Consider the following 26,901-nt stretch of genomic DNA (forward strand, 5'->3'; position numbering starts at 1 on the left):
GGGCAGGAGTGAGGTTGGAAGGACAAAGCCAATATAATAAGAGCGTCTATGACAGACCATTATATTTTTTATGCTGCTCCCCCTATTGTGTGCTGTAAATAACTTGCGTGTAGCATCCAACTTGTAGAACCACACACAATCCATGGCATCCTGCACCACAGTGGATGATAGTAGTTGGCTTCATCTTTTTTGAGCATTTTATTTTGGTCCTGATTCTGCAGTCCTCACTCACTGAGTAATACCTATATGTATGTTACTTACAGCTTAGTGGAAATACTTGTGTAAGTTTTACTTAGCATGAGTAGAGGTTGCAGAATTAGGCTATTGTTCTTATATTTAAAATGTGTTCATCACAATGCCTGAGTGTGTATTAGGGATATAATACTGTATAGTCAGTCCCCGAGTTACGAACGGTCGATTTACGACCGTTCTCATTTAGGACCAAACCTCCTATTAAGCGGTCGTAAAGGCAGTCCCCGAGTTATGAACGTGACCTGTGCTTACGAACAGCGCGGTTGCAATGTAACTCAATGAGGTCCAACTTACGAACATTTTGAGTTATGGCCAAGTGTTTGGTGCGTAACCCGTTTGTAACTTGGGGACTGGCTGTAATTGATTAACTAATTCACCGATAAGCAAAAGTTTATAGGTCAATGCATCTCCCCCCTTGCCAGTAAATTTTTTAGTAGCCTATCCAGCAGCCCAGCTCAGTCCTGGCTTGCGCTGAGTCCGGGATCTACCTCCTCTGTGGCTCTGCATTTAAAGTGTGTTATGAGGCATGTGGGCAGGCAACACAGCTCAGTTCTGGCTTGTGCTGGATCCAGGAACTCAGCTTCCCCCAGACAAGCAGTTGCCTGGCACCCTGCACTGCTGTCTCTGATACAGAGGCAGCAGCACGGAGTGACAGGGGGCTTCTTGGGGCTGGAGCGTGCTGGCTGCCAGCCTCACTGGGACTATAGAATAATCAAGTAATTGATAAGAATTCATGAGATTAATCGACTATTCAGTTAACTGATATTTAACCTCGCTAGTGTGTATATATGCGTTCCTAACACAAAACTGGATTAATTTAACCCAGATGATCCATACATGACTGTCTACTAAACTCTATTGTCATGACACGATGTCTGTTCTTTAATTTATGAAAACTCTTGATCAACCAAACCTATTTGGCGTTCCCAAATGATTCAGGTTTACATAATTCTACTGTTTATTAGTATAAGTACATAGACTCACACCAGGGTTAATTTATACATGAACATGTCTCAGGTGTAAATGCAAGCAGATTGGCCTATTTGTTTATTCTAAAGCCTATATTAGTTTAGGCCAGGATTGTCAAATATGGATGTCTAAAATTAAGATCCTAAATTCCTATTTAGGTAACTTAAAATGTTTTTTCCCCAAGGGTACTGGGTACCTGCATATCCTATTGTTGGATGTTTTAAAATCAGATCATGTATATGTATTTCCCTAAAGATGGATTTAGAAGCCTAACTCTGGGTACCCATTTTAAAAAAGAAATTGTGATCTCTCAAATGGTGTTCTTTCTCTGCATCCTCTCGTGAACCCAGGTTGTATTGATTAGTAGGGTCTAAGATTTCATAGCTATTGAGAACACTCTGCCTTCACCACTTCTCTCATGCGGCTTTGTCTTTCTGGAGCGTAGGGAAGGCCATGGAAAATGAAGTAATCGTTAAGGCGGTGAGTTAAGAAGCTTTATAGAGCAGAACTTTAAAATCAGTTATGAAATGACTAAGGAGCACTCACGAGCACAGATGTCATGTGCTCACATTGACTTTTCCTTACGCTTTGCAGTTTCGTAGTCACCAACCTTGTGCTGCAGGTTAACAAAATTGGGCACTGAGAGGCCAACTGTGAAACCAAAGGCCAGCTGAGGAGTTTGTTCCATTGAGAATGTCCTGCTCTTAGCTTCCTTAAGCTCAAAAGTGGGAGGTGCTATCCCAAAAGCTGTAGCAGCCCAGTGCAAGAGAGGTGATCTGTAAGTTGATTAGGAACCAGTTTTTATAGAATACATAGATCAGTGTCTTGTAGGGCTAAATAGATCAACACTGGCTTTTACCCAAGAAAGCGCATGATACTATGTATTTGTTCATCTCTAAGGGTATGTCTAGATTACATGCCTCTGCCAACAGAGGCATGTAAAATAAGCTTTCCGACATAGTCAATGAAGCTGGGATTTAAATATCCCCGGCTTCATTAAAATAAAAATGGCCGCCGTGCTGTGCCGGCTCAGCTGATCGTCGGCACAGCGTGCGAGTCAAGACGCAGATCGGTCGACAAGGAAAGCCTTTGTCAACCGCTCCCTTATGCCTCGTGAAACGAGGTTTACAGGAGCGGTTGATAAAGGCTTCTCCTGTTGACCGATCTGCGTCTTGACTTGCGCGCTGTGCCGATGATCAACTGAGCTGGCACAGTGTGACGGCCATTTTTATTTTAATGAAGCTGGGGATATTTAAATCCTGGCTTCATTGACCAGGTTGGGTAGCCAATTTTACATGCCTCTGTTGGCAGAGGCATATAATCTAGATATACCCTATGGCACCATAGACTATGCGTTGTTTTTAAAGGTACAAACTAACATGGCTACCCTTCTGAGACATCTTAAACCAGGGCAACTCTTCTTTGTGAACAGTTCCAGCAAATGGGTCTTAGTCATGGCAGTCAGTGTGGTAATGAAAGTCTCAGTGACATCTATTGATTGATATAGCAAGGGGTGAGGAAACTTCATAAGGGAGCACAGAGTGAGGGTTCTTTAGCTTGGTCAGGGACCAAGACAATTAATCACTCTTATTGGGAGCAGTAGAGATTTCAGTTTAACAGGTGTGGGCTGGGCTGGTGTTTTTGTTGTGTTAGAGGTGGAGACCAATTTACTTGGCAAATATGGATCCAATAAAGAAAAACTTTTCCAGATTCAGTTTATATAAACAAAATATCCAGATTGCATATGTAGGAAACATGTATACTGTTCATGAGAAGAAAACACAGCAACATCAGTTTTAAAATTAAGGGCCATGCAGAGATAATAAATGGTAGCCAAATATTGTCCTCATACCAAATACAGCCACTGGAGTTCTACACCTGTAATTTTCTGTCTGATCTTTACTATTGACGTGTTGGCCACAGAGATAGTACGTCCCCCAGATGTGGAGACAGTTTGAATCAGGGTGGAGCATTGACTGCTGTGATTAGTATTCTGGGGGATTGTAACTCCACTGCTCAGATCAAGATGGGTGGTTGCCTTATTGGATCTATGCTCTGTGAACCACATTTTGTTGTTAAAGATGAAGACAAAGGTAACCTCTTTATACAGATTGCTGTAGGTGTCATTTTTGGACTTCTACCAATATGCTGATGTGGCCCTCAGTAAAACAGGGTGTGAATGTGCTCTGTGATGAAGAATTTAAAATAAAATAATACAATATTCAATTCTAGTATTTATTTGAAGAAGGAAAACATTCCTGGCTGGTAGGGCTATATGTTTAGCAGCACGTTTTGCAATGAGTTAAGTTTGCCTCAGGCGCATGTGGAAATTTAAAAAGTTCAGTCTCTCAGGAAAATAACTGACAACCAGTAGACAATAATTTGTTCAAACAGACCTCTCTCTGTTTTGTCCAAAGAGTAATCTGTCACTTTCCATTCCCTTCTCTTCCATCAAGTGATGATAGCAAACTAATTGTAAGTATGTACATCAAATGCCTGCTGCTCCGAAAAAAAAAAGTTTCAAGTGACTTGCAAATTATAATTCTGAGCACTCTGTTCACCTGGAACATTTGGAATCTTTATGAAATCATGAACAGGAATTAACTCTGGTTAAAAAATGAACATTTATCTCTGGAAAGGAATAATTTGTAAAATGGGTGATCTGCTACACATTTGTTTTTCCCATTAACTCTTTTCATTGCTGGTGTTTTACTTCTGAGCTGATTCTTCCTGATAATATTTTATTGAAGGCAAGAGATAGTAGGTATGTCCCTGATAGGAGTTAATAATATAACACCACCGAGCCCGTTCCTTCTACTTTAAGGGTATTAAAGTTGGTTTTGGTACTCCTGCTTTTCACAAGGAGCAATGCTAAATTCGACCTTGCGTAGTGCCCAGTCTCTCTCTCTCCAGGCCCTTCACAGCAGCAGTCCCTATCTACATGGAAGGGCCTGTAGCAGTTTCTGTCTGTGGGAAGCTCAGACACCCCTCCCTCTGTGGACAGGGACTGCTGCCATGAAGCTGACTCACCGCGGACAGAGGCTGCTCTGGCAGAAGCCCCAATCCACAGGGAGCTTGGACCCCCCGTGGACAGGGGCTGCTGCTGTGAAGCATCCTCTGCCCATGGCTGGCCTAGGCTCACTGTGGACAGAGGCTGCTGTGTGGGATGCAGAGGCAGCAGCACAGGTGGGGGAGGGGACAGATGTCACTGGTGCTGGGAGGAACCAGCTTTTAAGCCGGCTCCCCATAGCACCAGCTCCTGCTCCCACCCAATCCCCTGCTGCCTCTGACACGGAGGCAGCAAGGGGGGAAGAAATGTGAGTAGTCAACCAGATTTAACTGATTAGCCTAGGCTTATCAGTTAATCGTCTAGTTGACTACTCATTCACATCCCTAGTATAATGTAGAAGTACGTGTTTTGGTTAACAGGGTACAGAATTAATGCCCCACTTGAGCAAGGTACTGAACCATGTGAGTAATCTCCTTGATCTTAAGAACCTAAAATCTCCTGGGTGAATTGAGTCCTGGTTCTCATTTACACTAAAGTCTAATCTTGTGTTTGCTTTAATGCCCTTTTACACTGCCAACATGGTGTAACGTGGTCTTAGTATAAAAGAGAATTACAACTTAAATATGTTACAGGAATGAAGAAATATCTATTGTTTGAAATTGATTTTTTTCTTGTGGAAAAATAGTTTCCCCCCATTCTCCTTAATACCCAATGACCACATCTCACTTTATTCATAAACTGTGCGTGGATTTCAGAACTTTTCTCACCAAAGAGACGTGAATCTGATTATTAATGTGTGCAGAAAAATAGGACTTTTTGTACATTCATCATAAACAGACAGAATTGCATCAAAGATACCCAAGACCATCAGTTTCTTCTCGTGGAAACAACCTTCAGGGATCAAAACTTTGGCTAACAGCCCAGTTTGAAAAGTAAAAAAACAATACCATGGTTTGCTGAGTAAACTGATTAATGGGTCTGTAACTTACTACAGAGCAATGAAACAGATTCTCTAAAGATAAGGATCTGCATCACTAACATGATTCACTGTTCTCTTATTTTTTTCAAAACCCTAATCTGTTTCGAGTTTCTTTTGTATATTAGATCAATAATATAAAGGGCTTAAATAGGCAATAGTCATGGTATTGAATTCTGAAGTACTCATTTAATTAAACATGATGATCTGTACAATTCAGTTTCAAGGAGATTAACTAATTCTTGTCAGCCAGTGGGTCAATTACAACCTGAGCTGACATGGATATTTTTAAGACCAACTGTCATAGAAAACTCCTGTGTTCCCTTTATTCCACGTGTATGTTTCTGCATCTTGTCACTGCTCTGCTCTTCTTCCACTAAATAGTAAAAAAAATGGCCAGTGTCTGGTCATCTAGCAGGGCCTTGCACCATTGCCTCCCCTTTGCTGCAAATGAGTGTACGGACTGCATTGCTGCTAAGATTGTGATCTGTGGTTGGCGCAGCATGTGTGTCAGCAGGCAGGGCCCACCAGTTGCAAAATAGTTACAAGCAAGATTTAAATCGGGGGCACAGTACTGAGTGCAAATAATTTTTAAAAAACCCAAAAGAACAGGAAGAGGAACCCCAAATGTTTGCCAGGGCAACATTAGGACTCTCCCAGGCACCTTACAACATCCTGGCTTTTATGGTTATTCCATTCTTACACCTTCTCTGCTGCTGACAATGCAGTTATCACTGTTGTGTGAAGTAACATCTATAGCAGTGGTCTCATAGACTCATAGACTTTAAGGTTAGAAGGGACCATTATGATCATCTAGTCTGACCCCCTGCACAGTGCAGGCCACAGAATCTCACCTACCCCTCCCAGAATAATCCTCTCACCTATATCTTAGATATTGAAGCCTTCAAATACTTTGAAGACCCCAAGATGCAGAGAATCCTTCAGCTGTGATCTGTACCCCATGCTACAGAGGAAGGCAAAAAACCTCCAGGGCCTCTGCCAATCTACCCTGGAGGAAAATTCCTTCCCGACCCCAAATATGGCGATCAGCTAACCCCTGAGCATGTGGGCAAGACTCATCAGCCAGACACCCAGAAAGTTCTCTAGTAATTCCTATCATCCTTCCATTGACCTATTTCCCACTGATAATGAATGGTCAATTAGTTACCAAGATCATGTTATCTCATCAAACCATCCCCTTCATAAACCCATCTAGTTTAATCTTGAAGCCAGATAGATCTTTTGCCCCCACTACTTCCCTTGGAAGGCCAACCTTTTAACACCCAAGATAACTTTTTAAACTTCAGAACAAGCCAAGATCTGCTGCCCCATCCTTCCCCCAAGACCCCACCCCTTCCTTGAAGCCCTGCCCTATTTTCCTCCTCTTCATCACTTGCTACCCCCACCCCTTATGTACTCTAGCCCTTTCCCCAAGCCAGCATCCCCTTCTCCTCCTCCTCCTGCATCCAAATTTCTTTCCAGAGCTTGGACCTCTCACCCTTTTCCACCTCCAAATCCCTCATTCCCACCCCAGAGCCCGCATATCCGGTCTCAACCCAGAGAGGGTACGGCAGGAGTTTTTCCAGGATTCCAGAGAGAGCCCGGAAAAACTCTTCTGCATCCAGGGATGTGTTTGTTCTTCCACTTTTTTTAGTGGAAGAGCAAACATGCTCTTTCAGTAACCCCTGTATTCCTCGTTCCACGAGGAATAAGGGAGCTTCCGAAAGAAGGTTTTTTTCTGCAGTCTAGACAGACCACATGTTGGAAAAACCTCTTCCTACAGAAGAATTGAAAAAAAAAAGCATCAGTGTAGAGCAGTGTTTCCCAATTGGTGCTCCGGGGAACCCTGGGGTTCCGCAATGCAAAGCTAGGGGTTCCGTGAGGAGCTGGCACTTCCCCGCCCCCTCTGAAAGATAAAGAACCGGCTAGCCAGCAGAGGCATGGCCAGCGAGTTGTATGGTCTCGTGGTGCCCATGCTCCACCAATATTTGGAACTAGAGCGAGCCTCGCCCCCCCCATGCGTCCTCCTACCCCGGTCCCAGAGCATCTCTCCCCTGTTCCCGTGCCTGTGCCCGTCCCTGCCGTGCGCAACCTTCACTGAGCTTCCCCTTGCTGGCTGCCGCTGCCCTGCATGGCGTGCTCAAACTGGTAGGTGGGGAGATGCCTGGGTGTGACGTAATGTCACAGCCCAGGATTTTAAAACTGCTGGGTGCTGCATTGCGCTGTATGGCTGAGTTGCGGGTTCGGAGTCCGGGGACGGAGTGCAGACTCCATCTCCACAAAGTGGAAGGCAGAAGGTAGGGGAAGGGGAAGGGCTAGGAGAGGAAGGGGCTTTTGCGGAGGGGGAGGAGAGAGGAAGGCACCAAAGGGACAGGGTAGAAGGCATTGGGGGTTAGAGAGGGGTCGGGGAGATGCTGGGAGAAGGCTTGAAAGAAGGGGTGGGCATGAAGGAGGCCAGGATAGAGCAAGTCATGTGTGAAGGCACAGGGACATGAGGGGAACGGGGGCAGAGGGTGGTGAGGGGGTGGGCATCAGGGAAAGAGAGGGCAAAGGAGGTAGGGGCAGTGAGGGAAGGGGGAGGCAACAGGAGGGTGCAGGAATAAAAGAAGGTGCAAGTGCCAAGGGATTCTGGGGGTGAAGCAGAAGGGCAGACACCTGCAGGGGAGGGACCAGCACCAGAGGAGAGACGAAGGGCAGGTGTGTAGAGGGAGGTGTTAGAAGAGGGGATGAGGAGGGGTAGCTCACATGATCAGAGTGGGGCTACTGGGGGAGTGGGAACAGGGAGGAGAGAAGGGCTGGTGGAGGGGGGCAGGTTGCAGGAGGGCTGAGGGCTGTGAGAAGGGCAGGAGTCAGGACAGCAGAGGAGGGTGAGGAGTTGGGAGGTAGCAGGCACCAGGGGAGCTGATGGAACAAGGGGAGGAGACATGGCAGCAGAGAGAAGGTAAAGGTTTAAAAATATTTATTAATAACTTGGGTGCCACAGTGCCACATCCAAACAAGCCACATGAACTCAGTACTGGTGCACAACACAAAATTCATTTTGCTCACGCGAGGAAACTCTTAGGCTATGTCTACACTGGCGGTTTCTTGCACAAGAACATCTTGCACAAGAGTTCTTGTGCAAGAACACGTCCACACTGCCATGTGCGAGCTGTGCTTTTGCACAAGAGCATCTATGGCAGTGTGGACGCTCTCTTGCCCGAGAAAGTGCCGATGGCCATTTTAGCCATAGGGCTTTCTTGCACAAGAAATTCATGTTGCCTGTCTACACTGGCCTCTTGCGCAAGAACAGTTGCACAAAAGGGCTTATTCCTGAGCAGGAGCATCATAGTTCTTGCGCAAGAAGCTCTGATTTCATACCTGAAAACTCTGTCCCCTGCTCCCACCAGCACATTTGGGACCACATTAGTGAGGCTTCGGGGTCTTTGGAGGGTTGTTGGGGTTATTTTGCATCTCACTTGTGTGGCCCCAACAGACTTTTCTGTGGGTCAGTGACCCCTGACTCAAAACAGGTTCCTCACCCCTCTCGTAAATAGAGACAATGCTAAAACTTTTTGAGGTTGACATATTTTATTTAAAACTGAAGCCTGGCTAACAAGCCCCCAATTGGGGCCAAACCCCCATCTCACTGCAGCATCATAATACTCCTGCTCCACCTGACCCCAAATCTGTGTCCTGAGCCCGTCATACTCAGAGCCTTCTTGCCCTGAGTCCCTCACATATCCAGCCCAAACTCCTGCACCCTCACATCCACAAGCCCATGGCTTGCTCAGCACCCCAGCCTTCCACCTGAGCCCAACACTCCCGAGCCTGGAGCCCCCTCCCCAAGCCAACATCCCCTTCTCCTGCATCCAAATTCCCTCCCAGAGCTTGTACTTCTCACCCCTTCCCACATCCAAATCCCTCATTCCCACCCCACACCTCCTGTTTCAACCTAGTGAGAGTGTATAAGGGCTGGGGATAGCAAGTGATGGAGAGAAGGAGAATAGAGAGAGCAGGGCTTCAAGGAAGGGGTGGGTTCTTGGGAGAAGGATGAGGTGGTAGAACTTGGCTTGTTCTGACATTTAAAAAGTGATCTTGGGTGTGAAAAGGTTGGAGACCACTGGCCTAGGATGTCAATCCAGGAAATCAACTCCTTATGCATCTCCTTGGTTCTCAGCCTAACCCAGGGACTCTTGAGTCTGATGAGCCTAACCCAGGGACTCTTGAGTTCTAGTCCTCACTCTGAGACACTAACTCCTTCTGTATTCTTAGACAAGTGACTTAAAGTTATATTTTTAGAGGTATTAGGCAGCTAAAGATGCAGGTAGGCTCCTAGTGGGATTTTCAAAAAATACCTAAACACTTACTTTGCAAATTTGACACCATCATTTTAGGATGAAACAAAGACTGTGAATGGCTAGCCAACTACAAAAGCAGTTTCTCCTCTTGGTGTTCACAACTCCAGATCAGCTGCTAGAAGTGGGCCTCGCCCTCCCTGACTGAATTAACCTCATTATCTCTAGCCTTATTCTGGCCTGCATATTTATACCTGCCTCTGGAAATTTCCACTACATGCATCTGACCAAGTGGGTCTTTGCCCACGAAAGCTTATGCTCTAATACATCTGTTAGTCTATAAGGTGCCACAGGACTCCTTGTCGCTTTTGCAGATCTAGACTAACACGGCTACCCCTCTGATACTAAACACCTAATGTACACTAATTTCACTGGGCGTTAAGCAGTCACCAAACCAGTTTTGTAAAATCACCTAGTGGGATTTTTATCATTAGGTACCTAAATACCTTTAGAAATCTAGGAGCTTAGGCTATCTACTCCAGTTTCTTCAACTATACAATTGATATAATACTACTGACCTTACTTCAAAATAAGGATGTAAGAGTTTAAGCATTTAATCGATAAGCATGAATGTACTGATTCTAGTTCTGGTTGAACTCTTCTGCCCTGCTGGCACATGCTGCCTCCTGACTGCCAGCCCTGCACTGTGGGCTCTGTAGTGTAAGGCTTATACTGCAGAGCCCACAGTGCAGCTGCCTCCCCAGGAGGGGGGCTGGCAGCTGGAGCCAGTGCATGCCAAGAGCCAGCTTTTATTGTATAGTATAAGTACAGTATAAGCCGGCTCCTGGTACTCACCGGCTCCAGCTGCCAGCCCCGCTCCCAGGGAGCCAGCTGCGCTGCAGGCTCTGCAGTATAGGCCTTATATTGCAGAATCTGCAGCACATGTAACTGCTAGGATTTTTAATGGTTACATGGTTACTTTTTAAAAACCCTTTTTAGATCCCTACCTCAAAGGGGTGGGATTAGAATGAACAGTCTGGAAATTGTCTGAAGAATGAAAAGTACTTTGAATTCAGAGTGCAGGAGGATTAGAGGATGCAATACACTTTCACAAAGTTATTGTGAAATATGGAGCTGCATCCAACAAGCTAGTGGTGAAGCAGTAAGTAGGTTGCTCAGTGTCGTGCTAAGGAAGTAACAGCCTCTTGATTCACAGAACTCTAGAATCCTATGAAGCAGGATGCAAGCTGACAGAATTCGTGCATTAAGTGAAATGAATTAGCAAACAAGTAATTACATTTGCATGTAACCTTGTTAAGATAATATCCTGTCCATCTTAAACCTGTCTTTATTAGATGTATTTAATCTTTGTGATGCATGGAACAGTATATCATGTTTGACAGTTTCTAAAGTAAGAAGGACAAGAAGTTTTAATTGGAATGCTGGTATTGTATAATAATGCAGAGCACTTTTCATCTTCAAAGGGTTTTCCAGATGCTTGCTAGCTAATCTTCATGCCCCCTGATGAGAGAGGTAAATTTTATCCCTTTTTTTACAGCTGGCAAAGCTGAGATGGAGTGAGAGTGAGTAGATTAGAACTAAAAAATCCCTGGGTCCTAGTAGCCCTGTGCTAAAACATTGCCCCTCTCACATCTAGTTTTGGGTTCTTAGGCTGCACTCATGACCCTGGTATTTGGTCATTCACTTAGGACCTTCCCTCTACTACCAGTGTTATGGAGTTCTATGAGAGCTATATATAGCAGTCTTTATAAGTAAATTAAAATGTGTGGCAGCATTGATTTGCTTTCTTTATTTCTTAAAGGCTCTGCACATAAGATGCAGGAAAGATCAGAACTCTTATTGAGATCAATGGGAATTTTATGCTCAGAGGGCATGGAAGATCAGACCCATTGACTTGTCAAAAATCCCTGAGGGGTACAGAGCATTACAATATGTCTTGTAGTGGTCAGGCATTAACGGAATTTGAGTTTACTAGTAGCTGCAATGACAAAACTAACAGCACTGGTGACACGCTTCTATTAGAAACCATTGCTTTGGGATTTTAGAGCGCCTTTAGAGGACACTGTATAGTTAAAATTAATGTATTTAAAATTTCTTTATATTAAAAACTTTAATGTGCAATGCGTTTCTATTAAACAATGTGGTGTGTCAGTTTCGTTCTGGTTTTCTGGCTGTTGTGTGTTTGCAATTCAAACTTCAACACCCTCATGCTAACATGTTAGGAAAATGTGTATATTTTTAAAAACTTTGGGTTTGATCAATAAATAACATTTTCCTCTGGTTGTAAATTTTGTAAAAGCTTCTCTTTACCTGAGCAAAACTTTGAATATGGATCCACATTTGACCAGACAGACTAAGGCCTACTTCAGAATATAGTGGATGACATTTGTGGAATGATTTGGGCAAATATACGATATATTTTACATTGTTAAATAACAAAATATCTAATATGCAGGTGATTTCAAATACTTTTTTACAAAACAAATTTAAATAAGAATTAATGTTCTTGAGTCATATTAATGCAACCAATTGTAACCCCTTCCCTTTCTCCCCTATTATCCATTCTTCCATCCCATCCTTTGCTAAAATGTTTGAAGAGATACTTTCTTTTTTTTTGTTGCCTCTGTTTGCCTGGAAAGTTCCTACATGGATACACTTGTTGTCCAATAAAAGGGAACATTTTCATTTAGCCTTTACATGACGTCTATTGGCTGAAATGACAATGCTGTTAAAAAAATCAATATGCAGAAAGCCGGATCATTACTAAGGTTCTCCAGTGAACTGTTCGGGCAATCATTGAGCTCAGAAAAACAGCCTAACTGAGTAAACTGCTCTGTGATTGATTTCAAGTACATCTGATGGAGTATAATTGTCTACCCATTCATTTCTTCTCAACTCTCCACATGCTGCCCCTTTTGGGGCAGCTAACCACTAACAGTAATCATAAGCAGCATGAGTAGGAACAGAGTACCTATAAACTATCCTCTCAGTTTTGCTTTCAACACTTTGGTCTGATTCCTTATGTGCCGGTTACGCCTTCCCGTTTTTAGCTGTGTGATTTCACTATCTTTAGAGACTTCAGGTAGAATCCTGGCCTCGCTGGAATCACTGGAATGGGAGTTTTGCTATTGACTTCAGTGGATTTTATTCTTTGTCTTAACATTTCAATTTTTTCTTTTCTTTCATCTCATTTCATTTGCTAAAAAAATTGTGGGTAGTGAGTGAACCAATCGAGTAAGATACTAAGCACCCTAAAGTTCTACTGATCATAATTGGAATTTATGGCACTCGTTTTCACAGAGCACAAGGTCAGCACATTAGCAGATCAGGCTGTAATTGAAAATTACATATGGAAATAGAATATGACCGTAGGGCTATTCTCTGATCTCAACAGGTGCGAATACAGTGGATTTGGTCAGAGTACTTGTAGTTCAGTGGAGTTATTCAGATTTTGCCCACATTCCTTGCAGACGTTATACACTTACGTCAGTATAAACCACATAAACCATTTCTATGTGTTAATCAGTAAAATTAAGAATGTATTTTTATATGAAAAAGCAGCACTTACAGCCATCCTGGATCCGCCACTACATATTTTGCTTGTCATAATAGAGAGTCCCTGGACACCTCCTAATTAGCTCCTTGTGGTTCATGAGTGATGGGAAAATTTGAATATAGTGTCATGTGTTGTACAAATCTGTATTGTTCTAGCTAAGGGATGTCTTGAACAAAGCTATATAAAGAAAAAGTGTTACATTCATGTGACTAGTGACAGGCAGCAATATTCTGCTGAAGCAAACCCAAAAATATGGTTCCTGAATCCATTTGTAATTAACTTCTTACATACAGTAAAAACAACAAGGAGTCTGATGGCACTTTAAAGATTCACAATTTTATTATGGCCTAAGTTTTGAGATGCCATTAATAAAACTGTTAGTCTTTGAATTGCCACCAGAGTCCTTATCAGTTTCAACAAAAACAACTAACACAGCTACCTCTGAAACATTATATACTGTGTATGTGAGTGAGGCTAACATGATAGCTGTTCTGCATTGTCCAGCTTCAAAATAGCATTTATCTCACCTAAAATGAGTATTGTACCAAATAGTGTTCTAAGTTGAGAATATGAGAAGACACAGAAACTTTTGGAGCATCCACTATCAACTATTATTTTCTCTTTATCTTGGTTAAAATAAGTCTTCTAAAATTGTTCAGTTTAGCATTTTGGATCTAATACAAATGCTTATTCCTCCATAAACATATTCCATTTTTCATGTCCATAACACAAATGGCTATTGAAAAGTACACGTATAGTTCAGATCTACTGATCTAAGTATATTTATACCATGTCCATCAGCATGAAATCTGATCACCTATCATTTTATGGACCATCAGGTCAGCATTTTATTTTAGAGGTACATGAAATTAAGCAGCATAATGTATTAGGACAATGTCCCTATTTCATGTTTCTGTTTTTGGCTAGAGGCTAAGATGTGGGAGAGGGTGCCAGATGCAGGCTATGAGAGAGTATTTGGGAGTAGGAGCTGGTTCTGACCAGGGGCAGGGTATTCAGGGTGCAGGCTCTGGCTTACCTGAGCTGGCTCCTCGTCAGTGGAACAGCAGGGCTAAGGCAATCTCCCTGCCAATCCTGGCCCTCACAGAAGCAGCCATCATATCCATCCTCTATATAGAGATTCCAGTTGGCACTGCATGGTGCATTCTACCATGCCCATAGGTTCTGCCCTCATAGTTCCAACTGGCTACGGTTCCCATGAATGGGAGCTGTTGAGCTGACATTGGCGATGGGGGCAGCACATAGTGCTTATCTGATTTTCCCCTGTGCTTTGGGGCCACAAGGAAATAGCAGATTTGCCACTGGCCAGATGAAATGAAGTAGTGAGCCTAATGCAGCCTGAAAGCTGGTGGTTCCCCTCCCCTGATGTAATGAGAGAGGTTTTTCATCATTTTCTTTGGAAAACTATTTTATAGTCATAATTTCATTTTTTCTTGGTATTAGGACTCCTTGCTGAACCCTTGCTTTTTACTGCTGCTATATAATCCCTCTCTTTCCATCTCTCAACTATTTATAGACTATTTTCATATATTCTTCCTCTCCTACCTCACAACATAGCTATTGCTTAGCCTAAGCTATACAGATTCAGCTTTATTATTCTTTCACAGAAGTAAATCCGTCCAGCCTTTAATCATTTTTTTTTACTCTTCTCTGAACGCTCTCCAATTTGTCTACATCTTTCAGGTAATCAGATGCCCAGAGGTGGTAGTATCAGCCTAGTGATTTAAACATTTGAAACAATATTAAAATATGTATATACAGGAGAGCTCTATTACAAGTATATTGGCAAACACATCTTTATAAGATATATGCATATAATATTGCTCTTCCTATACATTTCAACAGTGTCTTTAAAGGGAACAGCATGCATTTCTGGCATTCTGAACGAATCCCTTGTGTCTGTTTCACAAGAATATATTTATGGCAAACAAGGCTCAATCCTGCACCATTGAGGTCAATGGCAATTTTGCTATGGGCCTGGTTAGGAACAAGATTAGTCCTATAAGATGCATGTTGTCATCAGCACTGACTTTCATTCAACTGTTGTAAGTACCATTCATCACCTTTTAAAATAAACAAGAGTAGAAAATGCTTTGACATTCATTTAAGATTCAGAATGATTAAGAAAAGATATATTCTTCTTCGAGTGGCCCCGTGGGTGCTCCACTCTAGGTGTCGGGTCCATCCTGGCGCCACTGGTTGGAAGATTTCAGAGCCATCTTTGGCCGGTCTGCGCATGCCCCCTGCAGCGCGCGGCTTTCTCGCCTTTGATCACGAGCGCAGACCTGCCCCCTCCCCGCCAGTTCCTCTCAACCGTCCTAGGTTGCTGGCGAAGCTTTGTGATCTCCTCAGACACAGAGCAAATCCTGTCAGAAAGAATTGTAAAATAGTTAGTCTTTGTTCAGTAGTTAGTTTCCTGTTAATTAGTTAGTTTTGGAAAAAAAAAAAAAGAGAGAAAGACGTTGTTCTAGTCAATTTCTGCCAGTGCGGCAGTTTGCCTAGTCAATTTCATCATGCCTGGGACACCAGGATTCAAACGGTGTTCCCAGTGCAAAGAGGCTATGCCAGCCTCAGATGGTCACACAGTCTGTGTCCGTTGTTTGGGGGAGTCCCATGTACCCCCAAAATGCGCTCATTGCTTGAAATTAACCCCGCGGGAGCGCAGGGACAGGGATCTCCGGCTCAAGCTTCTTCTCTGAGACAAGGCTCTTCAGCCTGTACAAACTTCACAGGAGCAAATAACTTCTCCGAAAAGAAAGGCGCTATCACCAGGAGTGCCTAAAACAAAAAAGAAAAAGGCTTCTCCTGCCCGTTCTCTCCCCGCCGTCCCCCTGCCGCGGGTGAGTCAGGAGAAGTCGGAGGCAGCAACAGTGGGCATTCGACCAGCATCTAAAGCACTTTCCCGGTCTGTGGCAGAATCATCAAAGCCACGCACAGTTTCGGCTCCTGCAGCAGCTTCCCCTACTCATAGGGAGCATGCACGGACCAGAACCCCTTCATATAATAAAGGTTGATTAAGCATGATTAGTATGTTACATGATACATGAAATATAAACTTTATTTAATTTTTCTCCTTATCCTGGAGCATGGGATATTAATTTAAAATTTACTTGGGTAAGCAACAAATGAGAGAAATGAAAGGTAAGAGAATACTGACCAGACAGAGATCTTCATAAATAATGAAGCCATATGGGCAACAATGTGGTGCTAATTTCATATGTGGCTATATCATTATTAGTAAACTAGAAGATTTACCCGGCATTGCGTGGGTCCTTTATTCAAGTAATTTTGGGTTTTTTTCTTGTAAATCATTGTTCTTGGGTGAATCTAGGGATGAGAGGGTCAGTAAACAGGCTGCCCCAAGGAGAGAGGACAATTCCTCACTCACCACAAATGCTTGGGGCAAGTGAGAAGTCTCTGTCCATGGCTGCTGCAGTGGGCAGCACCGGGGGTGGGGTGCATGTCCCCCCAGGTGGGGAACATACAGACACACAAATAGACATGCAAACTAACTCTCTGAAATATATAGTAGATAGCTGTTCCTTTTTTCACCCCTGTTCCTTTTTTCACCTGCTGCTCCATTGGAGTTATAGCTCTCCTGGTCCCCATCTCTGGCCCCTTGCTGCCCTCCTGTGGTCATTAGACAGTATAATTGTCCCTGTTAGCAGACCTCACCCTTTCCTTTTAACGATGAACAATCATATTCCAGGCACATCCCATTGTCCTGGCACAACCAAACCTTACCTTGCTTTTAATTGTGATAAGAGGAAGCTGCATACCAAATTTGGTGGACCTAGCTCTTACTGTTTAGGAAGAGTTCTTGTGTTCAGACTCACAGATGGATGGGCAAACTTTCTCAAATATATATTACATAACAAAACACTGGATCTGATGAATGTGTACCCAGCTTAGCTCTCATAAACTTAGAGTGAACTGGTAAGCAAGATGGCCCAGAGAATAAGTTACATTTCAAATATTTTATTCCTTTCAGTTTAAATTAGTGATGGATGTGAATTGTAGATTTCAGAGAGGGGGATTTCAGATGGGAGTTTTGTTTCAGCCCATGCTATATCTGAAATTTGACTCTGTCTCTGGGATAAGATACTGAACTTGCCATTCTCCCTATGTTTGACAGAGTTTGGATCTGTCCCCGCTCAAATGTTCCTATAAAATCGGTGTATTGGAATCAGCTCTTCTCTAGAACGCTTTTGATATGTCAATGGCAAATTTTATTGGTTGTGGAAAAGAGAAAGTTTGTTGTATGTTCTCAACTTTAAGATATTTTACTCATGATGAAATCCCTCTTAGTTACACATGCATAATCAAATATCTGGCTAAACTCCTGAGGGAAATACTACTAAGATAAATGTAACAGCTGATGCTACATTATTCGTGACTAACTCACAGGTCTGTTCCAATTGCACATTAAAACACAGCAGGAGATATCTCTGATCTCATCTGATTCCAAGCACAAAATTGCATGTTGTTCCTCATTAATAATGGTTTTTTTAAATAATAAAAGGATGAAGGAAAACTTTGGGTAGAGCTTATCTGATATAATAATACCCTAGAGTATTAAAGACACTAACGACTTCTGATCTTATGAAAACAGTGAATGATTAGAAAAAGAATGTGTATCTCTATATACCACAAAGTCAGTGAAACTGATGCCTCTCTCTTTGTGTTGATAGATCTAAGGTGTCTGGTTTCCAACTCTGTCCTTCTATGTATTTAACCCACACCTATCACCATATATCTGTTTCTAGTTACACTTTTATATACAACACATACTTCTTATCTTGCATTTCAATCCAGCACAGGGTTTTCTAGTTATTTTTTGTGGACATAATGTATTATATATACAATACCAGTCACAGGTATTGTATTTGGCTAACTCTGCAGACCTCATATGGCTCAGAGAGAGAGACAGGATAGCCAAATGGTTAGAGTGCTGGCCTGGGACTTGGGACACCTGGCTTCAATTCTCTGCTTTTCCACAGGCAAGATTGTGGTGGGCAAGTTACTTGGTTTTTCTGGTCCCCTTTGCTCAAAGATATATAAGCACTGAAATATGTTTGAGGATCTATGTTGCATCTGTAAAGACATGATAATAGTATTTCTGCACCTCACAGGGGAGTTATGAGGATAAATACATTAAAGACTGTGAGAGGCTCAAAAGTTATGGTAATGTAAGGTCCTGTAAGTATCTTAGATACAATTTATACAACATATGGAAAAATACACACACATTTACTGTCCCTTTAAAATAGTTCCCCAATAATACTAATATATGCCAACTCTTATCTCTTCCCTTCAAGTGAATTTATCAAAATAGAAGAGTGAGGGAAGGAATCAAGCAAATAATGGAATCAAGAAGGCATATGCTAAAAATTATTGCTCTTTCACTTCCTTTTTTGAATCCCATCCTTCATTCCTGTGTTCTCTCTAGTTTCAAAGATCAGCATTTTTCAAAACTGGGTCCCTGGCATGATGTATCTGTGAGAATTATTAATGTAGGATACTGTCACCATATCAATTTAACCATAATTGCCTTAAGATTTAATAAAGTCTGTGTGGTATTTCTACAATTGCTCTAAAATGTCTAAAAGGTTTAAATAATAACTAATTTATTACATCGAAACAGTAACAAAACATATATAAGCATGTGACTAAACTACTTACAAAAAGGCTAACTCCAGGGATGGTTCAACCCATATTAGTCTGCTCTAACTTGGTCGGGCAAGTGTTCACAATGAACCATTTAAGGGTTTGCTTTTTTTTACTTTTTAGCAAGCAAGTAACGTCTGTGCCAATTGTTGGACCCCAGCTAATGCAGATGAAGCAGGGTGTTCTTTTATAATACAGTAAATAAACTTATATATCCAATTATTTATTGATAGCCAATTAAACATGTTTAATTTCTGTTACCTCAGATCAAACCTTAAAATAACACTTGTATTTCTGAAAGATCAGTATGAGTTCAACACAAGAAATTTTCTTTCTCATGTGTGATTTGGGCCTGTTGCTTATGTTACTATCCCAACTCAATTTAAAACTATAATTCACCTAGCTCTCATGTGGGCCTACAGTCCTACAGCATCTAATTAGTTGGCCTGATTTTTCAGAGCAGACCTGTTTCCTGCTGTTCCTGAATTAGCTGTTTCGAAATGAGTTGAATTTCATACCAAAATAATTAACACAAGTGGTATAGAACTGAAAGGAGGCTTTTACTGAATTAAATATAAAAAGGAATAATATAATTTTGAATTAAAATGAAAATGCTGCAGAATTTCCTTTATGCTGCTCCAGGATGCCATGTACACTAAGGCTACGTCTAGACTGGCATGATTTTCCGGAAATGCTTTTAACGGAAAAGTTTTCCGTTAAAAGCATTTTCGGAAAAGCGCGTCTAGATTGGCAGGACGCTTTTCCGCAAAAGCACTTTTTGCAGAAAAGCGTCCGTGGCCAATCTAGATGCGTTTTTCCGAAAAAAGCCCCGATCGCCATTTTCGCCATTGCTGTTTACACTGGCCCTCTTGTGCAAATGATTTGCACAAGAGGGCTTTTGCCCGAACGGGAGCAGCACAGTATTTCCACAAGAACACTGATGATCTTACATGAGATCGTCAGTGTTCTTGCGGAAATTCAAACGGCCAGTGTAGACAGCTGGCAAGTTTTTTCACAAAAGCAGATGATTTTGCGGAAAAACTTGCCAGTCTAGACACAGCCTAAAGGTCTTGCTGTAGAATGAAGATGCAGCTTGTAGGGGAACCCCAATTATTTACATTGAGTAATTCACGTTGAATATCAGTGAGCTTGAGAAACTCGACAACCCACTGCACTAGTGGCTCACTTATTTTGGTTTTAAGACACTGGTGCTGTATTCTCTTCTCACTTTGTCATAAACCAGGCATAACACCATTTCCAGTCGTGTAACAGTGGAATAAGCAAGAAGAGAATCAGTCCCCTTACTCATTATCAATGGTCATGCTGTGCCCCAGCGCCAACTGTTCTTCAGTATGTGGCTCATTGGCTGAGGAACCATGGAGTATACAACGAAAACAGGGAATTACTGAATGTAAATAAAGGAAACCAAAATTAAAAACGCATCTACTAAGGAGCGCTGCACGCTCCTAATTGCTTTCAATTATTTAAATGCACAGAGCAAGTTTGATCTGTAATTCTTGTAGCGAAAAGATAAAGAAAAACTGATGAGTGAATGTGAATCGTCTTATTAATGATGGAATGATCTCTTCAGAGTCCCTGGGAAAATTCTTCTGGGAAATCCACCTAATGACAGAGCCAGAATAGAAACTATAGAGGGGTTATAATGACAGCAACCCACATAAAAGGGAATGGAATGAGATTATCGGAAGGTAATATGAGAAGACTGAAGTGCCAGATATCTTGGCAACCTGTCAGAAGACTTGTTCTCTCCCTGCTCTGAAACACACTGTATACAGGACAAAGGGATGAATGATAAAAGACACCTGACAAGTGACATTAGAAAGGAAGGCATTGAGGCATCAAGTGCCAGCAGAGATGATATGGCTGAAGACTGACATTTCTGGACTCTTAGAGCCTATATCATTTTGGCAGAATAAAAGGGGCCTTATTATACATGACACTTGGTCCCTCACTGTTTTATACATATATATAGAGAGAAGTCTCTGCCTGGAGAGGACCCTGATGTCCTGCCTCACACCACCCTAGTGGTCCTTCTAGATTAAGACGCTGCCAACTTAATGAGTGTCCTCAGAGCAGGTATACATTACAAGGCAACATCGACCTAAGGTACACAACTCCAACTAATGTAGCTGGAGTCACCGTACCTTAGGTTGAGTTGCTGGGGGTCAACATGAGTGTTTCTTCACTTATGTTTCTCATTCTAGTAGAGTACTGGAATCGAAGAGAGGTTAATTTAGCTGGTCTTTACTAGACCCACTACATCAGCCCCCGGGGGATTGATTGCTACAGTGCTGATCTCCTGGTAAGTGCACACTTACCCTAAAACATTAGAGGTTAATTTTCTCAGCCTGGGTTCAGTCAAGGAGGCCTTTCATTGGCTGTTATTTAGATACAGCAAAGCCTATTGGGCTTAGTACCTTAAAGAAGTTTAGGTTACTCCCTGAGCTGGAGTGAAATTGATTATGCTGAGCAGGACGGATGAGAGTTTCGCAGGGCCCAGGGCAGCACAATTTGGTGGGGTCCCCCCGTTGGGAGAAAAAATAGAAAAAAGGCAGCAAATGCATAAATTGAAGGCTATTTTCATATTAAATGTGAATTGGCCAAATTTGATAGAAACTTAATTTAGTTGGATAATTTTTATTTTAATTATATTGTAAGTTATTCTTAAACAAAATTCTGCATTAATAATAAAAAATTTTCATTTGTATTAGTCTCCTCCCCCTCCTGCCTCACTCGCTCTTTTCTCCTCCTCCTCCTGCCTCACTCTCTCTCTTTTTCTATTCTCCTCCTCCTCCTCCTGCCTCACTCTCTCTTTCTTCTCCTTAGTCCTCCCCCTCCTGCCTCTCACTTGCGGAGCCCAGGCTGAGCGGTGCAGAACTCAACTGAGTGCCATGGCGGGAGGCGACGGGGGTGGTGGGGCGGTGATGTACACGTTCAGGCAGCAGGACCTGGAGCCTCTGTCATGCCCTTTGCCTCCTGCCCCCTGGCCGTGTACATCACTGCCCCACCCCGCCCACCCTTTGCCTCCCGCTGTGGTGCTCAGTTGAGTTCTGTGCCACTCATCTGTGCCGCCATGCGGGAGCAAGTGGCTCAAGCGGCCATTTTGGCCCCACGTGGTGGCTCAGCATAGGGCTTATTGTAGCGTGGGGCCCGGGGCAGCCGCCCCGCTCGCCCTGCCCTATATCCGCCGCTAATGCTGAGTAGAAGCCAAGAAAGGGAGCTTTATAGGGGAAGTACAGGCAGTCCCCGGGTTATGTACAAGATAGGGACTGTAGGTTTGTTCTTAAGTTGAATCTGTATGTAAGTCGGAACTGGCATCAGCCGCTGCTGAAACTGATCAGTTTCAACAGCCGCTGAATCTGGACACCAGTTCCACTTACATACAGATTCAAGGTAAGAACACCAGGCGTCCCCAAGTCAGCTGCTGCTGAAACTGATCAGCAGCTGATTCCAGGAAGCCCAGGGCAGAGCAGCTGATCTGGAAGCGGCCGTGGGTCCGGACCCGGGTGCTCCGCCTCTTTGTTCAGCGTCTCCCTGGTCTGCAGACCAGGGAGATGCTGAACAAAGCGGCGGAGCACCGGCTGGACCCGCGCCGCTTCCAGCTGATCTGGAAGCAGCCATGGGTCCGGCCCCGGGTGCTCCGCCGCTTTGTTCAGCATCTCCCTGGTCTGCAGACCAGGGAGACGCTGAACAAAGCGGCGGAGCACCCGGCTGGACCCGCGCCGCTTCCAGATCAGGGAGATGCTTCTGCAGACCAGGGAGATGCTGAACAAAGTGGCGGAGCACCCGGCAGGACTCGCGCCGCTTCCAGCTGATCTGGAAGCGGCCGCGGGTCCGGCCGCCGGTGCTCCGCCGCTTTGCTCCCGTCTCCCTGGTCTGCTGGCTCCGCCAGCAGACCAGGGAGACGGGGAGCAGCTTTTCTCGCCCCGGAGAAGGCGGGCGGCGGGACCAGGCGTCCCGCTGCTCTAGTTCTCCGGGGCGAGAAATCCCTGTTCGTAACTGCAGATCCGACGTAAGTCGGATCCGCATAACTCGGGGACTGCCTGTATAGGAAATATCCTGTGTGTGTGGTCTATATTTTGTACTTTTGAGTTGCTGCTTTTGAACTGGTCTGGAAGAAATGTGCAGCTAGACTTTTGCCAAGTTAGTGACAATTTGGGTTAGATCCAAACCCTACAGTTAGATCTTACCTGGAGAAGGGTGACTTGCAGTCAAACCTGACCACCCAGTGACCTTTTCCTTTCCCTCCCCACTGTTGTTCTATTGCTGAATGTCCTCCTTCCCCTTCTCCGCCCAGGTTCTCACATTGCATGCTCATGCTTTCATGTGCTCTCTCCTTTAAAAACACATTATTAAGGTTGCAGAGTCAAGCACTCAGATGCTAGGAAATGCCAGAATTCAGGTCACCTCTGCTATCTTCATTTGACCCCCTTATATATATGCTTTGTGGTATAATCTTCAGTTACATAGTCACATATGTTTCCCCCCCAGATTCTTGCATTCTTCAGTGCACAGGATGGAGAGTATTCAGTTATTCATTATTTAATTTTCTCCTCGATGTTTGGTCTTAGGCCTTATTTACTGCATAAAAACTGTGTTCTGAATGAAGAATTATTAATTTCCTTAAGGGCTTTTTTCATTAGCATCCATGAGGCCTTCATAAATATGAATTTGTTTATCTTCACAACACCTCTGGGAGGTGAGACACTTATAGTATTCCCAAGTGACAGATGGAACTGAGACATGAAGAGATTTAGCTCAAATGTTTCCACTAATCTTGGGTGCTTATTCTGAGACCCCTAGAAACTGAGTTTTCATAGTCGTTAATATTGTGTAGCACTTTGTATAAGTAAGCACAGCTCTAATGATTTCAGCTGCAGATGTGAGCGCTCAGCACTTCTGCAAATCAAACCTTGGTGTATCAAGATAGGCACCCAGAAAATAAAGAACAAAGTCACCATCCATGAAAAGCTTTGTTTAAATTACTTTTTAGCATCACACAGGAATGCAGGGATAGAATCCCATTCCCCAGAGCAACATTCAACTGCCATAATCACAAAACTATCCTCTCTCTTCCTGTGATCCTCTTGCCTCATTCACTACATGCCTTCCAATTTAAGTGACAAATGAGTCAAGGGTCCTACAGACAACAGCCACCATTCATTTCATGACCCTGGCTCATCTGTAGAGCTGGTTTATTCCGTGCACTGAATGAGACTGAGGTTTTGTGGAAAAAAGTAGTATGTGATCATGTAATTTAAGTTTGGTGTATGATGTGTGCACACAAGAGGCCTGAATTAAGATTGCACAGGCAATCTTAATTCTGGCATTGCCTAGCTTTTGAGTTTGCAACCTTCATAATATTCTTTTAATATAGTCTTTGTGTAATTGACTACATTTTAAAAAATCAAACTAAAAAAATTCTGTCAGCAACCGAGGGCAGTAATAGCTTGTCATCCTCTATGTGTTCCAGCAATAAAGAAGAGATGTACATTTTATCAGTGGGTTTTAGAGATATTTTCTGATTGATGATTTTTGGGTTTCATTCCAGGCTCTGGAGGGAACTGTGATGTCCCCTGTCCCAGTCCCATTTCTTCCCTGCCCCCTTGTCCTAATCCCATTATGCTTACCTATCCAGCCCCAGTCTTCACTCCTCATGCTTCTCATTCCATTCGTAGTTCCCCTCTTCAGTCTGTCCTTGCTGTCTCCTCCACACTCTCTGTCCAAATCCCAACCTTCCCTCCTATTCCCAATATCTTTCCCCTTCTCAGACCCAGGCTCCTGGTCCAATCATTTCCCATTTCTCATTCCAGCTCCTGGTCTGGTGTGTTTTTCTCTTCACTGCACTCTTAAAGTCTCCCTAACTAGGCTTCCTCTTCAGGCTCACATTCAATCTGTTTTCCTCACCCTGACTATCTCAGTCTTTTTCCACAGCTAATCCTTCTTTTGCCTGTGTTCCCTAGCCCCCCTGACCTCCTTCCCAGTTCCTACTCATAGTATCTGTTCCCTCTACCTTTTCAGAACATCTTCTCAGTTCTGTCTCTTTGCCCCCATTCTCCTCTCTGCCATTTCCTCGTTTAGTCAGCTGCAGTCTCTCCCTTCCTCCAAGCTCCTTACCTGATTTCAATCTCTAGCCAACTGGTTCCCAGTCTCCATCCTATTTTCTTCATCAGCACCCAGTTAGGGTTGCCAACTTTACAGTCTCACAAAACCAAACACTCCTGTCCTGCCTCTTTCTGAAGCCTTGTCCTCCACACTCATACTTTCACCAGGCTGGGGCAGGGGTTTGGGGTGTGTGAGGACTCCAGCTGGAGGTACAAATTCCATGTGGGGCCAGAAATGAGGGTTTTGGCATGTGGGATGGCATTTCAGACCTAGGCAGGGAATTGAGGTACAGGAGGTAAGGATTCTGATTGGTGGCATGGGCTTTAGGGTAGAGTTGGGAATGAGGTGTTTGGTGAGCAGCAGGGGCTTAGGACTGGGGTGCTGGTTGGGGTGTGGAGATGGTGTAGGGTGTGGCTCTAGAAGGGACTTAGGGTGCAGGAGGAGACTAGACTGGGAGTTAGAGAGTGGGGCGCAAAGTCCTTGTGGCACTTACCATGACTCCCAAGAAGTGGCCACAAGGTCCCTGTGGCCCCGAGGTACAGGTGGGCTCCGCGCATTGCTCTCGTACCTGAAGGCACCATGCCACCCCCCCCCCCCCCTCCACTGGTTGCAGTTTCCAGCACTTGCAGCAAGGGTCGCAGGGTCCTGTTGGCCACTTCTGGAAGCTACATGGAGCCACTAGCCCCAGCTTACTGCTATGTAGTTGACCTGACTTTTAATGGTCTGGTCAGTGGTGCTGACCAGAGCTGCCAGGGTCCCTTTTCAACAGGACTTCTGGTTAAAACTGGCCTGGCAACCTTATACCCAGTCCTAGTCTCCTTCCCCTTGCAGCCTTGCCTCCCATCCAACCCTAGCCTCCCTGCACTCCTTCCTGGTTCCTACTCACATTATCTGTTCCCTCTGCATCTTATCTCAGTCTCACCACACTATTTGTCTCAATTTGCACCTTCCCTTCCTATTTTTCATGCCATCCTCCCCAAGCCCCAGAAAAAAACTGCATGAGGGAGATACTCAGGATGAATAACTTCATAGGGTAGGTTAGAGTTTGGTAGGTTAAAGTTTGGCAAAGTTATAAGCAACAGAAAATTATAAGGGGAAGTGGCAATAATAGGTGACTCTACCAGCCCTGTCTAATACATAAGGACTTCCTTATTGTTTGAAAGTAAGAGAAGACCACCTCACAGATTAAAACAAATTATATGTTGGGTTCTTTTCTATTGTGGGAAGAGATTGCCAGATGATCTAATCTTCAGATCGGAAATATTTTTTTTTTGGTACCACAGGGTCAGATCCTAGCATGGCTGACCATACTCTTTATCCATTGTGACAGGATCAGGCTTGAGGACTACAACTGAGAGAAAGGCAGCTCTAAGGCAGCAACAGCCCTGGTCAATCAGGAGCAAAGCAGAGGGGGCTGCTGTAAATCAATCAGAGCCAGCTGATCTCACCTGAGGCTGCAACAGAGCCTTTTAAAAGGAAGCCCTCCTCACAGAGAGGGGAGTGGGCGTGGAGTGAGAGGATTCCAGAACAGAGTAAGAAAGGTAACAGTAACATTGCTAGAGACAGCAAAGGGGGATGAGGACCTCCAAATAGAGGTTTTTTTAGATCCTCCTTTTCCTGGCAGCTGAGAGGTGGAAAGGACTGTTTTGGCAGCCTAGGCTGACCATGGGGCACTAGCTGTAATGTCCTTTGTGGCTGAGGGACCAAAGCCTAAATCCTGCCAGGGCTAATAGCACAGTACTGAGATCAGAGTACTGGGACCCTGGAGTGGGGTTACCCTGCCACACCATCTAAGATACTTCTGTGCTCCCATTACTATAGTATCTGTACCTATTATTTCACCATCTGTAATATTTTTATCCTTTAAATGCCCCTATGAGGTATGAAGAGCTCCTCTCATTTTACACATAGGTGATTTGCCTAAGGAAGTCTGGCAAAGCAGTGTCATTTTACACATAGATATAACTTGCACCAAGGTCTTCAGTCATAGGCTCATTGGACCATACTTCCTTTTGAATTACACACCAAA

General features: G+C 43.7%; 1 protein-coding gene and 1 long non-coding RNA gene across 8 annotated transcripts in view; one reads left to right on the top strand and one right to left on the bottom strand.

Moving 5' to 3' along the window:
* SORCS2 (sortilin related VPS10 domain containing receptor 2) overlaps positions 1-26,901 on the top strand; it is a 929,896-nt gene that overhangs the window by 169,171 nt on the left and 733,824 nt on the right. The window contains exon 1 of one of the 7 annotated variants that reach the window (XM_075930789.1): positions 22,793-26,413. The exons of the other annotated variants lie outside the window; for them this stretch is intronic. The gene's annotated coding sequence lies outside the window, so the exon portion shown is untranslated. Of the gene's footprint in view, positions 1-22,792; positions 26,414-26,901 lie in introns of those variants that run through there. 7 annotated transcript variants of the gene reach the window in all.
* LOC106732360 (uncharacterized) overlaps positions 14,430-26,901 on the bottom strand; it is a 55,535-nt gene continuing 43,063 nt past the window's right edge. The window contains exon 3 of the long non-coding RNA XR_012904394.1: positions 14,430-15,445. This is a non-coding gene — a long non-coding RNA (uncharacterized LOC106732360). The remainder of the gene's footprint in view (positions 15,446-26,901) is intronic.

The sequence above is a fragment of the Pelodiscus sinensis genome, chromosome 5 (genome assembly GCF_049634645.1).
Source record: "Pelodiscus sinensis isolate JC-2024 chromosome 5, ASM4963464v1, whole genome shotgun sequence".
Classification (NCBI taxonomy): Eukaryota; Metazoa; Chordata; order Testudines; family Trionychidae; genus Pelodiscus; species Pelodiscus sinensis.